The sequence below is a fragment of the Trachemys scripta genome, chromosome 6 (assembly GCF_013100865.1).
Source record: "Trachemys scripta elegans isolate TJP31775 chromosome 6, CAS_Tse_1.0, whole genome shotgun sequence".
Taxonomy (NCBI): domain Eukaryota; kingdom Metazoa; phylum Chordata; order Testudines; family Emydidae; genus Trachemys; species Trachemys scripta.
Genome location: NC_048303.1, coordinates 12,063,218 through 12,079,762, shown reverse-complemented (window position 1 = coordinate 12,079,762; position 16,545 = coordinate 12,063,218). Strand labels below are relative to the sequence as shown.

Here is a 16,545-nt window from a genome sequence, read left to right as displayed (position 1 = left end):
ATGGGCTCGAGCCACAAAATTCAGATCCAGGTTTCAAAAGCCCCAAAGTTCCAAGGTGCTTGGATCTAGGGTTTTGGTTCAGGCCTGTATCTCTGATTCAAGGAAACAATGAGACTTGGTGTCTTCCTTCCCTGGACCTCAGCAGGGAGCAAAGGCTGGGAACTAGAACTGTGCAAAATGTTCGCAACGCAACCTGAGAACATCCAGAAGTCATGGGGCTCTGTGTTTGCTGGCAGCTCGTTTGGACCAGCTTCGTAGAACAGTGCGTGATCCCTACCTGAACGGCGAGGAGTTCCCAAATCTGGGCCTGTCTATGTTTTCTTGCCAAATTCATGCTTTAGATACAAAACCAGGTGGAATGGGCTGGTTTAACTGAATTTTGCGTTGTTTTCAGATTCCGTCAAACAAGACTCAAAGGTAAACTTGAGGGGCAGAGGGGTGCATACACACACACACACACAGGCATGGAACCTGAGTGAGGCATAGCACAGCCCGTTTGGGGCTAGAACTGCTGCGATTTGCATAGCTGTGTTTAGAATCCCCAAATGAATGAGAGCTGGAGCCCTCCTCCTGACTATGCCCAGAACCCCCAATGAGTCACACCCTACACCCTCCTGTGTGCTGATGCCTTTCTGATTAAGGAGATCCTTGATGCACCAAGGTGCTGCTCTGTTTGCCGCTGCTCCTGTTCATTCCCTTACACTTCAAAGGCTGCCCTATGGGAAATTCCAGAAGACTCCATTCGAATCCTTCAGCTGATCTCTGGGGGTTCTAACTGGCTGACTAGTAGCCCCATAACCGGCAGTCGAACACGCCCATCCATTGATCTGTCCCAAAACCTAGTTGTGACCTGGAGGCAGTTGAAAATGTTGAGCAAGAATTTCTATTAGGTCGGCGTGGCAACGACCTTGCTTCCGATGAAGGAGAGATGGACGTAACTGGGTGGAGTCTACCAGAGCCACTCTGCACAATGTGTCACGGGGGTGTGAGTGAGTCACTGCTTCTCCCTCCCTCCCTCCCACTGTAGTGAACACGCTCCCTCATTGGTCCTGCCAGTTGGGCATTTTAAAGTTAAGTTTGGATCCTGAATTTGCCTCTCCCCTCAGGAACGTATTGGTGTGCAGTCTCTTGGGGTATGTGTAATTCCCAGCCTGGGTAGATAGGTATGCGCTAACTCTGCTTGAGCTAGCACCTAAAAATAGCAATGTGGGCAGCGGCTCAGGCCAGTTGCCTGAGTGCAATCCCGCCCGATCCCTTGGCTATGTACTTGGGGGGCTAGCCAAAGCCGCTGCGTGAGTATGTCTACCCATGCCGGAAATCAGCTTTCCCAGTTCCTGTACAGAGGTAGCCTTGGTTTCTTCTTGATAATCGAGGTTTAGGATTCCCAGCCTCGGACATTCTTCTCATCTCCAAGTCTAGGTTACCGACTGGCACTGCTTGTCCCATGCTCTGGATTTTAATGTCTCCTGTGATTTGTAGTTGATGCTGGTACTCAGTTCCTCCTGTTCCCCGTTCTGCATAGCAAACTGGATGACATTCATACTGGGGGTTTGAATACCAGCTGATCCCTGAATACAAATATCACCCAAACCCATACAGTTTCTTTGTGTTCGGGGCTGCAATGGGCCCCCTCACTGTCAGGCCTGGGGTTTGTTGATTAAGTTGGTCGGCCAACGGCCATTGGGTGAGGTTTTCAGAAGCACTCAGCACTACCTTAGATCTCAGGGAAGGCAGCCACCAACTAGGGCCTTCTTTCCCCCCTCCCCGTTTCCACCTCAATGAGGGCTTTGACTCATCTGACCTGCAATTTACCCCTAGTTCTAGCAATGGGTGGGAAGTGAGTGAAGACAAAGCTTAGTTGGGTTCAGAGATTCTTACCACTGTGTCTAAGCCCTGTGTCAATTCTCCACTCCCACTCTTCACCAGCACCCATGGAGCTATAATGCTGACCAATTATGGATTTTGCTTCTGCCAGAAGAGGTGCAGCTGAGGTGCCTTGATGGCCAGCCGCTGTCGTCTTTGGGCCACTGCAGAGAAAGCAAAGGAGAGGGGAAATGAGCTGAAAGGAAAAGGAAATTGAAAGGACATTTAAATAAAAGAACCAGCCATAGAGTTTCCGTTGCCAGCAATAAATCAGCAGTAGAAGGTTCAGACGGAGGCACTGTCTCACCTGGCAGGTGAACCCTAGGCTGCCCAGCCTTAGAAAGTGCATTGCCTGTCAGTGAAAATAGAAACACTGAAAACTGACAGGCAGGGAATGACAGTTAAAAAAATGCATGTGTCACAGAAAAGAGCTAGATCAGCTAGAAACGTAGCTTTTGGCTTTCCTTCCCAAGAGCCTATGGGTTATACGAGCACTTCGATTAGAATGTAACACATGGCTGTCACTATGCAGCACTCCACGGCCACTAAGAACTTTGCAGACACAGAATTCAACTCCTGCTGCTCCAAACTATGGACTCCAGACCACCTGAGCTAGAGGAGAATCTCCAGTAGCTACCAACAGTATAAGGCTTTTATGACACAGCAGAAACGTTCTGATACGCTTTTCCTCCCACACCCTCCGTCTGTCCCCAGGCTTAGGGTTGTGTGCCTCTGTGCACCAGGCAGCCAAAATATGGTGAACATCAGAGATGTAACTACACTGATATAGCTGCAAATGCATCAGTGTACTCCGTAGCTTGTACTGGTGTAGTTCACCTGCACGCACACCCGCATGCTGGCACATGCCCTTCTTTTGGGGGTTTGGACACTGCAGGGAAATAGTTAACATTTGGTTGTTTCAGACATATTCCCTGTTGTCTGGGGAGGTTTCTGTCTGTGCAGTTAGAACAATTACACTCGTAGGTCTGCTCTTGTTATGAGGCCTGTTTTAATGAGTGGAATTGTGTCAAATATGAAATTGCGTAACTACTGACTGTGTTATGTAGCCTATCACTTAAATCAGCCTCTGTCCCAGGTCATTGGAGGGTAGCTAATGTAACAGCTGTTTTTTAAAAAGCTCCAGAGGTGATCCTGGCAATTACAGGCCAATAAGACTAACTTCAGTACCAGGCAAATTGGTTGAAACTATAGTAAAGAGCAAAATTAACATACAGTGTTGGGGAAGGGTCAACACGGCTTTTGTAAAGGGAAATCGTGCCTCACCAATCTATTAGAATTCTTTGAGGGTGTCAACAAGCATGTGGACAAGGGTGATCCAGTTGATATAATATACGTGGACTTTCAGGAAGCCTTTGACAAGGTCCCTTACCAAAGGCTCTTATGCAAAGTAAGCAGTCATGGAATAAGAGGGAAGATCTTATCAGTAACTGGTTAAAAGATAGGAAACAAAGGGTAGAAATAAATGGTCAGTTTTCATAATGGAGAGAGGTAAACAGGAGGATCTGCCAAGGACCTTTACTGGGACCATTTAAGAATGTGATGAACATCACTTATCTGGAAAAAGTGGTAAACAGTAGTGATACAAAGTTACTCAGATATTTACCGTCAAATCTGACTGCAAAGAGTTACAAAGGGAATCTCACAAAACTGGGTGATGGGGCAACAAAAAGGCAGATGAAGTTCAATGATAAGTGCAAAATGTATCAGTATATTAAAAAATACATAAACGAAAATAGACCTGGGGTGATTTAAATATTCTCCTGTAGCATCAGACAACCCAAGAAGAAGAGTGTGTACTAGTGTGCCAGAACCAGAAAGTGAAACTGACTATAAACAGAAAATGAAACTAACCAGTTTAGTTTCAATATCACCAGTGAGAAAAAGTGCAAAAAATAAATAAATAAGCAAACACCAACAATGGCAAGAGGTAAATTTTATGCTTAAAATGATTTCAGCTTTAATCATCTAAGATGTTTTTACCCTTATGGAAAAGTCCGATAGGATTTAGTAAAGATAAAACTAGTGGATTCTAGAGAAATGCAATAGGGATCTACAGAAGCTACTCTAAAAGTTTAAAGAATGTAGGAGATAATGATCGCTGTGCCATGGGTTTTTGAACCATCCTATTGTTTTTCTCTATTAAATTTTATAGGAAGGTTAAAAACAACCTATAGAGAGGTGCTATCGTCTATGAAGTTCTATAAGATTTTCCCATAAAGTTGCTTACAAACAGTATCACTACTGTCACTATAGGAGAGGCTGTGTGGTCTAGTGGTGAGGGCATTGGATTAGGACTCAGGACCCATCTCTTGGTGTGACCTCACACAAGTCACTTCACCTCTTTGTGACTCTCTTTTCCCTCCTACCCATTGTCTCTTTAGACTGTAAGCTGTTTGGCCCAGGGCTTGTCTCTCACTACGTTTACATGCAGGGCCTAGCCCAGTGGGTCTCTGATCTCAGTTGAGACCTCTAGGTGCTGCTGTAACCCAGACAATAAATAATATTAATTCAGAGTCTCTCTGATTTTTGAGGATTTAAGGTGATCCCTAGGTATTGTCTGAGTATGTGGGGGTGTGATTTAAGTGTGATGCTGCTTTTTTCCCTCCACTTAGATTAAAAATGAGACCAGTTCCATAGCACTGGTAACCCAGAATTGTAGGGACCTGCACATACTTTAAGAGCTTGTAGGACTTTCTGATCCATCCCATTCCTTCCAGCTCCTACATGGCTGCTGAAAAGGCAGAACTGGGCAAACAACAGTAGCTTTTTATATTTTGATCTTGTAGTTTTGATGTGACTCATAGAAAATAAATGCTGCCTCTTTAAGGATTGGCCTGCAGCTAAGTATAAGGGTGTATTAACTCCACCCTGCTGCTTTGTTAGGGATGTGGCTTTTTTTTTTTTTTTTTTTTTGGTGATTCTCCTCCCCCTCACCCCCTCCTCTCAACCATGAAATAACCAAAGTTTTAAAGCAATGGTCCATCAGCATGCAGGCAGAGTTATCTGACTACGTATGACCCACAGAAAGCTAAAAGAGTGGGATCTAGCGGAAACCAAATCTCATCTTCGTGTAAGTATTGTGCTCCCTTATCTGGTGCTTATGCAGTTGTTATAATGAAGAGCTTAACAGAATATGTTGCTGTACTTAAGACAACTTTCAGAAAATTCCAGCCTGGTGTGCTGATGTTAGGTAAATCAGGTACAACTATTCTCTGCTTGCAGGTGAATAGCTCTGAGCAGATAGATCTATGGTAGAGACAGGTTTTTAATTAGAACTGTGTACATTGGTAAAAGCTGGGGAGCTGGTGTCACAGTGTATTTTCAATCAGTATGCTTAATGGTTTAGTCAATTCAATCTTAGTTTAGACTATAGTTTTCTGCTATTGAAAGAGCAATTAATTCTCTCCTCCACCCCATTCTTCTTCAGCAAGAATCTGTTGATTTATCAGCTATCTTTTACAAGTGATGTTTGCTCTGATGTGCATCCACCTGTTTTTTATATGGTTGGTTAAGGTGTGGGCTCTTGCTCATTTTGTGCAGAGTGGATTTCTCTTGATAAGCCAAAGAAACTGCAGGACTAGAGACTAAAAAAAAAAAAAAAACCCTACATGCTGTGCTATTTTGGTAGCAGCAAATTGTGTGTTCTACAAATTACTGTTGGTTATGAACAAAATGTGTCTGTCTGTTACCATATAACAATGTTCTGCTTTCAGATTGCCACTAATATATTTAAACTTATGATAATGCCGATTGAAATCCAGTGCCCCCTTTTTTCTGAGTTCTGATTTATTCCTACCCAGCCAATGTCATACTTAATTATACAGCCATAAAACTTTTACTTCACAGATTGTTAGGCATTTTATTAGAAAGGACTTGGAGTTTAGGTTGTTCCTTGAATAGCTGGACACGTTTAGCTCCCTGGTTATAGTTTCTTTCTTTCGTTAACTGTGAGACTAGAAAACAGTTTCAAACTGAAGATATACAGGCTGTTTATTCTGAAACACACAAATGTCAACCCAGAGATACTGTAAGTATTCAGAAACCACAGTGAAGCATTTGATGTATATACCTTGATAGACACATTAGATTACATTTGAGAAGTACCTTACATTTGAAAAGTTGCCCCACCTAAAATATGACAAATTGACTCTAGCGTTTGAGGCTTAACAGGTTATCTACCAGCTGTAATAAAAAGTAGTAATTTTCATTTGGTCTTTTTTTTTCTGCAGAAGCTGGATAAAACCCAAGATACACATATTCACTTGCGCGCTCTCTCTCTCACACGCACTTACAGTAGCATAGCAGATCCATTGCAAATTTCAGTAAAATTTCAAGTTGTAATATCTAGATAACTTCAAATTGCAAATTTTTAAATTCATCTTTAATTAGAGAACAGAGGAATTGCCCTTCCTCTCCTCCCCCCGCAACTTTCCTCAGAACAATACTTCACCCAGCCTGAAACCTTGTCCCACCCCACCACCACCACATGACCAATAGTCATCTAGCTTGGTACCCTGTCCTCACCTGCCTCTCCCATCAGACCAATGGTCCATCTAGGCTGATATCCTGTCTTCAACAGAGGCCAATACAAGATGCTTCAGAAGAATACATGCCTGGGATTTGTTGTGAGGCATGAGGCTGAAGGTTAAGGCCTACATTTTCCAAAAAGACTACGAATCTTAGGTGCCTCCATTTCTGGGTGTCAAACTTGAGACCTGATTTCCAGAGTCACTAAGCAGCTCCCATTGACTTCACATGGAGCTGTGGCTATTCAGACCCTTAGAGAATCAGGCCCAACCTGTGACAAGTGGCAAACTCAAAAATGGAAACACTCAGAATGAATGGACTCTTGAAATGGGAGCTGTAACTTAAAGCTGGGTGGGAAACTTTTGAGATTTCAAAAGATCTTCCCGTGCCAAACTGGGACACGGGCAAAATCTCAAGAATCTGTAAAAATTAAATAAAATAAAAATTCAGTTCAGTTCAAGCAGAATGTTTTGTTTTGATTTTGACCTTTTTATTTAACTTTTTATTGTAAATGAACTTAAATTTTGAAGTGAAAAAAAAACAGAACTTTTCATATCAAACATATTATAACATCCCATTGACAATTTCAAAACAATTTTATTAAAAAAAAAATTCATCAGAAGTCACCCTTTCCTGAAAAAAAAATTGGTTTCAAAGAATCAACATTTTTCCTGATTAAAAAATGGTAAGTTGAGAAATTCCTCTCCCACTGTACCCTAAATGGCTTCATACACCTCTGGACTTAGCGTACGCCTCACAACAGATCATTGCTTTTATAAATCGAAAAAGGGTAGGTGAAACCATGGTAATATGGTTACTAAATCCTTAGCCAGATGATCATGTTCTCCAGAGTCGTCCTTAGCCAGATTTCTTCTTCTATGAACCTCACTTAATTGATTTAGAAATAGATGCAGATAAAAGAACACTTCTAGTTTCTAGGCACTCTTGCCATCAGAAGACAATACAGTTAACATTTCAAATCCAAAAGAGCAGCAAAACATACTACAAACCAAAGCCCTGCTGCTGCAAATACTTAAACACGTGCTTAACTTTACTCATGTGAGTAGTGCTATAGACGTCAGTGACCATGCTCTATACATGTACCGAGAATGGCGAATAAACACATGCTGAAAATGTCACCATACTATTAGCTACAGCCAGTGCTGCTATTTGAGCATACCAGCTATGAATCTCCAGAACAGATGTTGTCTTGTTCCACTTTCACACCACCCATGGTTTCCTTTCCAACTTCCCCCTGACCCACCTTCTTCGCAGACCGCATCACATTTTAAAAAGGAAAACCACACACGCTTTGGGGGCAGGGCTGTAGCACACGAGAGAGGACAGGGGAGACGGGGCTTATTTGCCCTGACGTTTTCATTCAAATTACAGGTGCCTTTTGCCTTGGTGGCTGTGTTTCTCTTACAAGTAAGCGCCTCGTCGTCGTTTCCCCAGTGCTCTCCCCCTTATCAGGTCTGGGCTTTTTGCTTTCCCTCATCTTCTCCCTGCTAGCCATTATCTGTGCTTACTGGCGTACAGGAGGTCGGACATTCTGCTGACTGCTTGGGGAGAAACCTGCACTGTGGCCTCGTTCCATTCTGAGCACCCTCGCTGCGATCCAGGCTTGGCTCTGCATTTATATATTAAGGCTGAATTCAAAGGCGAGGGGGAATCCTAGGTCCCTGCCTTTTGTTCATGAACTCTATGATCCTTCAGTCACCGGGACTCACTCAAAAGATATTATTTACATGGCTGCTTCTGATTTTAAAACTCATGTGCTCACAGGATTATTGGCTATGGGATCGGGATAATAAATCCAAAATCAGTCCCCAAAATTATAACAATGCTAGGAGAAACTGTTGTAACTGCAGCTCCTGCCTGTCTTTTGACGTCTTTCTCACTGCTTCCAGCAGAGTTCGGCGACCTCCCTAGAGCTCTGTTTATTTCTTCCAGTGGTTTCCATAAATGCTCTGAAAATGGGTAATGTCTACTGAACTTCACAGGGTTCTGAAGCATTTCGAGATGGAAAATGCTGTACAGATCTATCTATCTCGCCCATCACCATTGCGTCCTCATCCATGTTTCATGATGGTGATTTAACATTTATATTGCAGCAGCACCTAGAGGTCAACGAGATAAGGCCCCGTTGTGCTAGGCGTTTTCTGCCCCAAAGGTCGTACAGGCTAAAAGACAAGACATAACAGGGGGATGAGACAAGCACATTGTGGATGGGGGATATGGGTTGTTGAAACTGAGGTATTACTCTTATTCCATTCAGAAACATGTGAATTTGATTTTTTATGTCTGATGCAGCTTTTTAATACTGATGAATAAACTACAGGTTAGATCCTGCCAGTGCAGACCAGCCCCTCCCTGGGGCAAGGGGTGGTGGGACCGCAGGGACTCCAGCAGGGGGCCACGAAGGGCCAGGTGCACTCCGTCACAGCCACTTTGCACACACCCCTCCTCAGCTGTGCTTGCAGCTGAAGAGCTGGCCCACCGTTTTTAAACAAGCTCTCCCATACCACCGTGACTTGTTCCATATCAGTGTCCAAGGCCAGATTTTCAGGTGCCGTGTGGCCGCTTTGCATGTGATTTGTAGTCATGGAAACGCAGCATTTTGCCCTGGGAGGATCCCTCCAGAGTGGCCAATCCCCTTGCGGCAGAGAGGCTCCTACTTTACCCTTCCCCCTGCTGCTGGGAGACCCCTATGCTGAGCCGATCCGTGGCTGTGGTTTTGGCTCTGTGGTGGCATGGCATGTACCATTTGTAAGGATAGGGAAGTGCAAAGATTAGTGGTATTTATTTGTACTGCAGTAGCATCTAGGTGCCCTAGTCATGGGCCAGGACCCCAGTGTGCTAGGTGCTGTACAAACACAGAACAAAAAGACACTCCCCGCCCCAAAGAGTTTACATTGTCAGTATAAGACAAGAGACAACGAATGGATACAGAAAGAGGAGGGAGTGCAAGGAAACAATGAAACAATATCGATCAACATTATGCCACCATTGTCCACTCCCACCTGCATAACTTGCCCAGAGTTTTCATTGGTTGTGATTTACAGCTGGTAAAAAAAAATTGAATTCCCATCCCACGGGAAATTCTGAGATTTCAAAATTTCATTTCATTGGGATGAAATGTAGACATCTCAGAATGTTTCGTGAACTGAAATACTCCAATATATTTCATTTCAACCTTATTGAAATGTTTCATTTTGACTTCATTTGTTTCCACACAGATTAAATTAGAGTAGATTCAAAATGATGCAGTCCAAATGAAACATTTTGACATTCTCTAAATAAAATGTTTGGATAATTTCCCACTGAAAATCTTGATGAAATCTGTATGTTTCCGCAACACATACAAATTTAATCAAATAAGCATTTTCAAATGTTTCATGGAAACCTACTGTTTTGTGGAAAATTTTGACCAGCTGTAGCTATAATCACGGATTTGGCCCCCAAAAGGCTAGATTAGAGAGAAACATGAGTAAAACAAGATGCCTTGCAGTCTGAACTGGTGAAATATATTTTGAATGAAAAATTTCAAACAAATGAAAAATGGCCTTTTTTCAACAACAAAATGTTTTTCTGAAAAATTTTGCTTTTCTTTAAAAAAAAAAAACAAAACAAAACCCTGCTTTTTCCATAAAAGAGAAACTTGGAAATTAAAAAAGGTGTTGTTTTTTTAAACCAAAAATCTTTGCACTGAAATAGGATATAAAAACCCAAACTGATTTTTTAAGTTTTAATTTTTCATAAAAAAAAAAAAGATTTTTTTGAAGTTTTCACAAAACATCCTTACAATTTTTCAACCCGTTCTGCTTATAACAAGATCTGGTGGTGGTGATGGTGGTGTTATTGTTAGTGGGCCTGATTCTGATTTCACACACAGCAGTATAAATTAAGAGTAACATTACTGAAAAGCCAGGTGCTGCAGAAATCACAATCAGGCCCAAATTCTTTCCTCCTGAGGATCTCAAAGTGCATTGGGCTGTGTATTTAGGGAACACGGATATACCACTGAAAAGCCACCACACAACAATCTAACTATAGTTTAAGAACAGGAAGCAACGAATATTTTCCCATTGGAACTGCAGGTGGAGCTGTAGGCATTATGATGAGCATTATTTATTGAGTGCTTGTTGTTCCTCAAACCTATACAATGATAAAGGATGGTACAGTGATTAGGACACTAGCCTGAGACTTACTGGGTGGGGGGGTCAATTCCTTGCTCTGCCACAGACTTCCTGTGTGACCTTGGGCATGTCACTTAGTCTCTCTGTGTCACAGTTCCACATAATTCCCTATCTCCCAGGGATGTTGTGAGGATAAATACATTTAAGATTGTGAGGTGCTCAGATACTACAGTAAAGGGGGCCATATATGTATCTTAGATAGATGGCCTCTGCCCACGATACTTACAAAATCTAGCCAATCTAACACCGTTTAGATGCACAGAATACACCAAGTGATAATGCTGTCTCAAGCTGGGCAAGTAATCTTGCAATGATCGTTGTTGCTATGCTTTGCAGAAAGACTGTTTCAAGTAGGCATGAGAAGGAAAGCTCTCCATTGTCTTTAATAGACTGGGGATCATAGTTTTATAGAGATTAAGGCCAGAAGGGACCATTAGATTGTCTAGTCTGACTTCCTGTATAACACAGGCTATTAAATGTCACCCAGATAGTCCTGTACGGAGTCCAATAGCTTGAGTTAGACCAAAGCATTTCAGTCCTCAAGAGACTAAATTGTTGTGTGCTGCAGGCAGAAACTAGGAGAGAATGAGGGGCCACCAACAGCTAAGACCCCTGCAGTGGGGGGGAACTGATTACATAAGACGTGGTCCTAGCAGGTGATCCAGGCCCCATACTGCAGAAGAAGGTGAAAACTCCCCACGGTCCCTGCCCGTCTGGCCAGGGGAAAATTCCTTCCTGATCATACCCATAATGCATGAGTGCACATGTAATGCCGACAGATCCTGATCGTCGGCGGGTGGGATCGAACCTGGGAACTCTGAAGCTTAGCATATGAGCCTCTACTGCATGAATTAAAAGCCACATGGCTCTTAGCTAAGGCGGTAGCAAACTCATCTATCTCTAGCTGGGCTGGGTGCCACTAGAGGGGGACAGAGTGTCACAGTAAGGCGGCATGGGTTACGCACACGCACCCAGGAGGCCGGGGACAGAGGTGTGAGAGAACAGGATGGCTCGGAAGAAGTTGTCAAATGAGACTGGGAAAAGACTCCAAAGGGAGAAGCTTGGTCAAAGTGAAAGAGGCGAGAATATTCAGTCATGTCTAGGAGAGAACAGCACCACCTACTGAACTACCAGCATCACTCCCTGAAGCACCTATGTCTTCCTCGCCTTCATGTGACAAGACCACAGCCCCGGGTGAAATGCAGTTCTGACATCATAAGAAAGCAGCATGAGAATTAAAGATAACTACTAGGATACAGAGCATGTGGACAATGGTCCAACAAAACTCCAAGGCATTTAACTTCCCAATCAGATTTCCACTTCTTCATGGGCCTGATTCTTTTATCATTTTTCACCTGGGTAAATCGAGAGTGAGTCCACTGAAGCCAGTGTAGTCACAGCAGTGAGCCACTGGGCGAAGTGTCAGGAGAATCAGGAATAGATTTCTTGACCTGCTGCTCACAAACAGGGAAGAATTAGTAGGGGAAGCAAAAGTGGATGGGAACCTGGGAGGCAGTGACCATGAGATGGTCGAGTTCAGGATTCTGACACAGGGAAGAAAGGAGAGCAGCAGAATACGGACCCTGGACTTCAGAAAAGCAGACTTTGACTCCCTCAGGGAACAGATGGGCAGGATCCCCTGGGAGAATAACATGAAGGGCAAAGTGGTCCAGGAGAGCTGGCTGTATTTTAAAGAATCCTTATTGTGGTTGCAGGAACAAACCATCCCGACGTGTAGAAAGAATAGTAAATATGGCAGGCGACCAGCTTGGCTTAACAGCGAAATCCTTGCTGACCTTAAACGCAAAAAGGAAGCTTACAAGAAGTGGAAGATTGGACAAATGACCAGGGAGGAGTATAAAAATATTGCTCAGGCATGCAAGAGTGAAGTCAGGAAGGCCAAATCGCACTTGGAGTTGCAGCTAGCAAGAGATGTTAAGAGTAACAAGAAGGGTTTCTTCAGGTATGTTAGCAACAAGAAGAAAGTCAAGGAAAGTGTGGGCCCCTTACTGAACGAGGGAGGCAACCTAGTGACAGAAGATGTGGAAAAAGCTAATGAACTCAATGCTTTTTTTGCCTCTGTCTTCACAAACAAGGTCAGCTCCCAGACTGCTGGACTGGGCAGCACAGTATGGGGAGGAGGTGACCAGCCCTCCGTGGAGAAAGAAATGGTTCGGGACTATTTAGAAAAACTGGAGGAGCACAAATCCATGGGGCCGGATGCGCTGCATCTGAGGGTGCTAAAGGAGTTGGCGGATGTGATTGCGGAGCCATTGGCCATCATCTTTGAAAACTCATGGTGATCGGGGGAGGTCCCGGATGACTGGAAAAAGACTAATGTAGTGCCCATCTTTAAAAAAGGGAAGAAGGAGGATCCGGGGAACTACAGGCCAGTTAGCCTCACCTCAGTCCCTGGAAAAATCATGGAGCAGGTCCTCAAGGAATCAATTATGAAACACTTAGAGAAGAGGAAAGTGATCAGGAACAGTCAGCATGGATTCACGAAGGGGAAGTCGTGCCTGACTAACCTAATTGCCTTCTATGATGAGATAACTGGGTCTATGGATGAGGGGAAAGCAGTGGATGTGTTATTCCTTGACTTTAGCAAAGCTTTTGATACAGTCTCCCACAGTATTCTTGCTGGCAAGTTAAAGAAGTATGGGCTGGATGAATGGACTGTAAGGTGGATAGAAAGCTGGCTAGATCACCGGGCTAAACGGGTAGTGATCAATGGCTCCATGTCTAGTTGGCAGCCTGTTTCAAGCGGAGTGCCCCAAGGGTCGGTCCTGGGGCCGGTTTTGTTTAATATTTTTATTAATGATCTGGAGGATGGTGTGGACTGCACTCTCAGCAAGTTTGCAGATGACACTAAACTGGGAGGCATGGTAGATACATTGAAGGGTAGGGATCGGATACAGAGGGACCTAGACAAATGAGAGGATTGGGCCAAAAAAAACCTGATGAGGTTCAACAAGGACAAGTGCAGAGTCCTGCACTTAGGACGGATGAATGCTATGCACCGCTACAGACTAGGGACCGAATGGCTAGGTAGCAGTTCTGCAGAAAAGGACCTAGGGGTCACAGTGGACGAGAAGCTGGATATGAGTCAACAGTGTGCTCTTGTTGCCAAGAAGGCTAATGGCATTTTGGGCTGTATAAGTAGGGGCATTGCCAGCAGATCGAGGAACGTGATCGTTCCCCTTTATTCGACATTGGTGAGGCCTCATCTGGAGTACTGTCTCCAGTTTTGGGCCCCACACTACAAGAAGGATGTGGAAAAATTGGAAAGAGTCCAGTGGAGGGCAACAAAAATGATTAGGCGTCTGGAGCACATGACTTATGAGGAGAGGCTGAGGGAACTGGGATTGTTTAGTCTCCAAAAGAGAAGAATGAGGGGGGATTTGATAGCTGCTTTCAACTACCTGAAGGGGGGTTCCAAAGAGGATGGAGCTCGGCTGTTCTCAGTGGTGGCAGATGACAGAACAAGGAGCAGTGGTCTCAAGTTGCAGTGTGGGAGGTCTAGGTTGGATATTAGGAAACACTATTTCACTACGAGGGTGGTGAAGCACTGGAATGCGTTACCTAGGGTGGTGGTGGAATCTCCTTCCTTGGAGGTTTTTAAGGCCCAGCTTGACAAAGCCCTGGCTGGGATGATTTAGTTGGGAATTGGTCCTGCTTTGAGCAGGGGGTTGGACTAGATGACCTCCTGAGGTCTCTTCCAACCCTGATATTCTATGATTCTATGATTCTATGATCTGTGTTGCGGCATTGGCAAAATCCACATTCTCCCTCCAGCAGCACTCAGGCCTGGTTTGTGAGGCTGGTGGGCCAGGCTCTCTAACGCAAAGCTCTGTTATATAGCTTTTGCTGGGTTACAATATCACACTCTTGGTTTTGTGACTCCGTTACAAGCCTTCCAACACTGTCCGTTTCAGCTTTTATCGTTCACACTGCAAGGCCCTGCCTAGCGTCTGGAAATGCATATGTGAGTCAACCGAAGAGAGAGAGGCCCAAATTCTGCTCTCAGTAGCCCCCTCCCTATCTCCATTGCCTTAATTTGACAGATGATATATAAAAAATTGAAGATGTGCCTTTTGCCTGGCAGCCTGGAGAGGCCGTTGGCATCCCGCTGCAGCCCTAGGGGCTCGGCTCATGGGGGTGGTGGAGAGGAACACCAGAGAGATTGTGCCTCAGGCAGCCTCTTCTGTTGCTGCTCCTTGCATACGTGAGGCAAGCAGTCTGTTCCCCTTCATGGATCAGTGCAAAGCAGGGCCACGACTCTGCCTCCTTCAGCCCCCCAGGGTGCAGTGTGTGCAGGGATTGCTAGAAGACCGGGGTGCAGACAGACCTGCAAGTGGGGAGTGGCTTCCCACTTGCTCCGGCAGGGTCCTCCGAGCAGAGTGGGCTGAACGGGCTCTTGTGCTGTGCAGCTGCACCTCAAACCTTGAGTGACGCTAATGGCCAGGCTGTTTAGAGGCTTGAAATGAAGCGAGCTGGTAAAACCTGAAAGGAAAAGCCAAGTCACAGAGACAAGAGCGTGTAACGCTGGACTCCTTCAGATCAGCAGTTAACAAAGCACAGAGAGGCCCCAGAGAGAACGAAGTATAGACAGTATTGCCAACCCCAAATGTTCAAAAATCATGAGTCAGGCTCACCAAAAACCAGGAGATTGGCTTTAAAATCTTGAGATTTTTATAAAAATAATAGTGTTCTTTTTATTTGCCTTCTGCTTTTTGAGCCTTTAAGGTGCACCGGGGTCACATTTTAAAGCTTTCTCCACAGCCATGAGGGCTAAAAACTTACTTTTCCGTTAAGAATGAAGGCTGAAATCGTCACCTATCCACCTGACTCCAGGAGCTGGGGCTTTAAGGAACACAATCATTATCATGAGACTCATGACAAAATCATGAGTTGGCAACACTGCATAGAGCAGAGAAGGCAGAGGAGGGCAGGCCAGTGAGCCGAAGACTGGAGCGCGGGTTCCCATCCCCTGGGCAGAGGGAAGACAACATAAGCACACTCACAGCTGATCCTAACACCTGGCAATATCTGCTCAGAATAGCCATTTCGAGACCACACTGAAGCAGAGAGCAAAGCACTTTGGGGCAACAGTCCCGAGATGGAGTGACGAACAGGGATGCTTTATTCAGCTGCTAAGGAGATGGCGTGGCATATACTGGGGACTGTGATGGACCTACCACTAAGGCTATTTAAGAGCCTGCTTTGCTATGGTAGCCACAGCAAAGGGAGAGAATTCTCCATTGCAATGTGTTGGTTTGGCAAAGGACAGATTCATCTGAGCTGCCCTTGTGGTAGCCAGCCAGCCAAGAAATGAGAGTGGAGGAGGAAAACCAGGCTGCCACAGCACAGAACCCAGGGAAATTTCTGGCTTGCATCAGGAATCTGCAGCCTGTCCGAGAAAATCTTTCAGGGGACTCCGAAAGGAGTCATGGGGCCAGATGGTCGGCTGGTGTAAATCGCACTAGCTCTGTTTCATCAGTGGAGTGAGGCTGCTTTACACCGGACAGGGATCTGCCCAAACCGACTTTAGAATTTATCAGTCAGTCCAACATTGCCAGAAAACAGAATGAAAAGCGGAATCAGCTGCTACCAGGCTGGGTAGGACTGGTTGGCATAGGGAAATATAAAAGAGATTTCTTAGGGCACTGCAGACAGCCAGAGGTGGCTCTAGCTTTTTTGCCGCCCCAAGCACGATAGGCAGGCTGCCTTCGGGAGGTCCGCCAGTCCCATGGCTTCGGCGTACCCGCTGCCGAATTGCCGCAGAATCCACGGGACCGGCGGACCTCCTGCAGGCAAGCCACTGAAGGCTACCTGACTGCCGCACCGGCAGGGCGCCCCCTGCAGCTTGCCGCCCCAGGCACGCACTTGGAGCGCTGGTGCCTGGAGCCGCTGCTGGATCTCTCTGCCATCTGAG

General features: G+C 45.0%; 1 protein-coding gene across 2 annotated transcripts in view; it reads left to right on the top strand.

The window, feature by feature from the left end:
* Positions 1-16,545, top strand: part of ZBTB7C (zinc finger and BTB domain containing 7C) — a 272,862-nt gene that overhangs the window by 78,217 nt on the left and 178,100 nt on the right. Inside the window, exon 1 of one of the 2 annotated variants that reach the window (XM_034774473.1) lies at positions 4,849-4,954. The exons of the other annotated variant lie outside the window; for it this stretch is intronic. The gene's annotated coding sequence lies outside the window, so the exon portion shown is untranslated. Of the gene's footprint in view, positions 1-4,848; positions 4,955-16,545 lie in introns of those variants that run through there. 2 annotated transcript variants of the gene reach the window in all.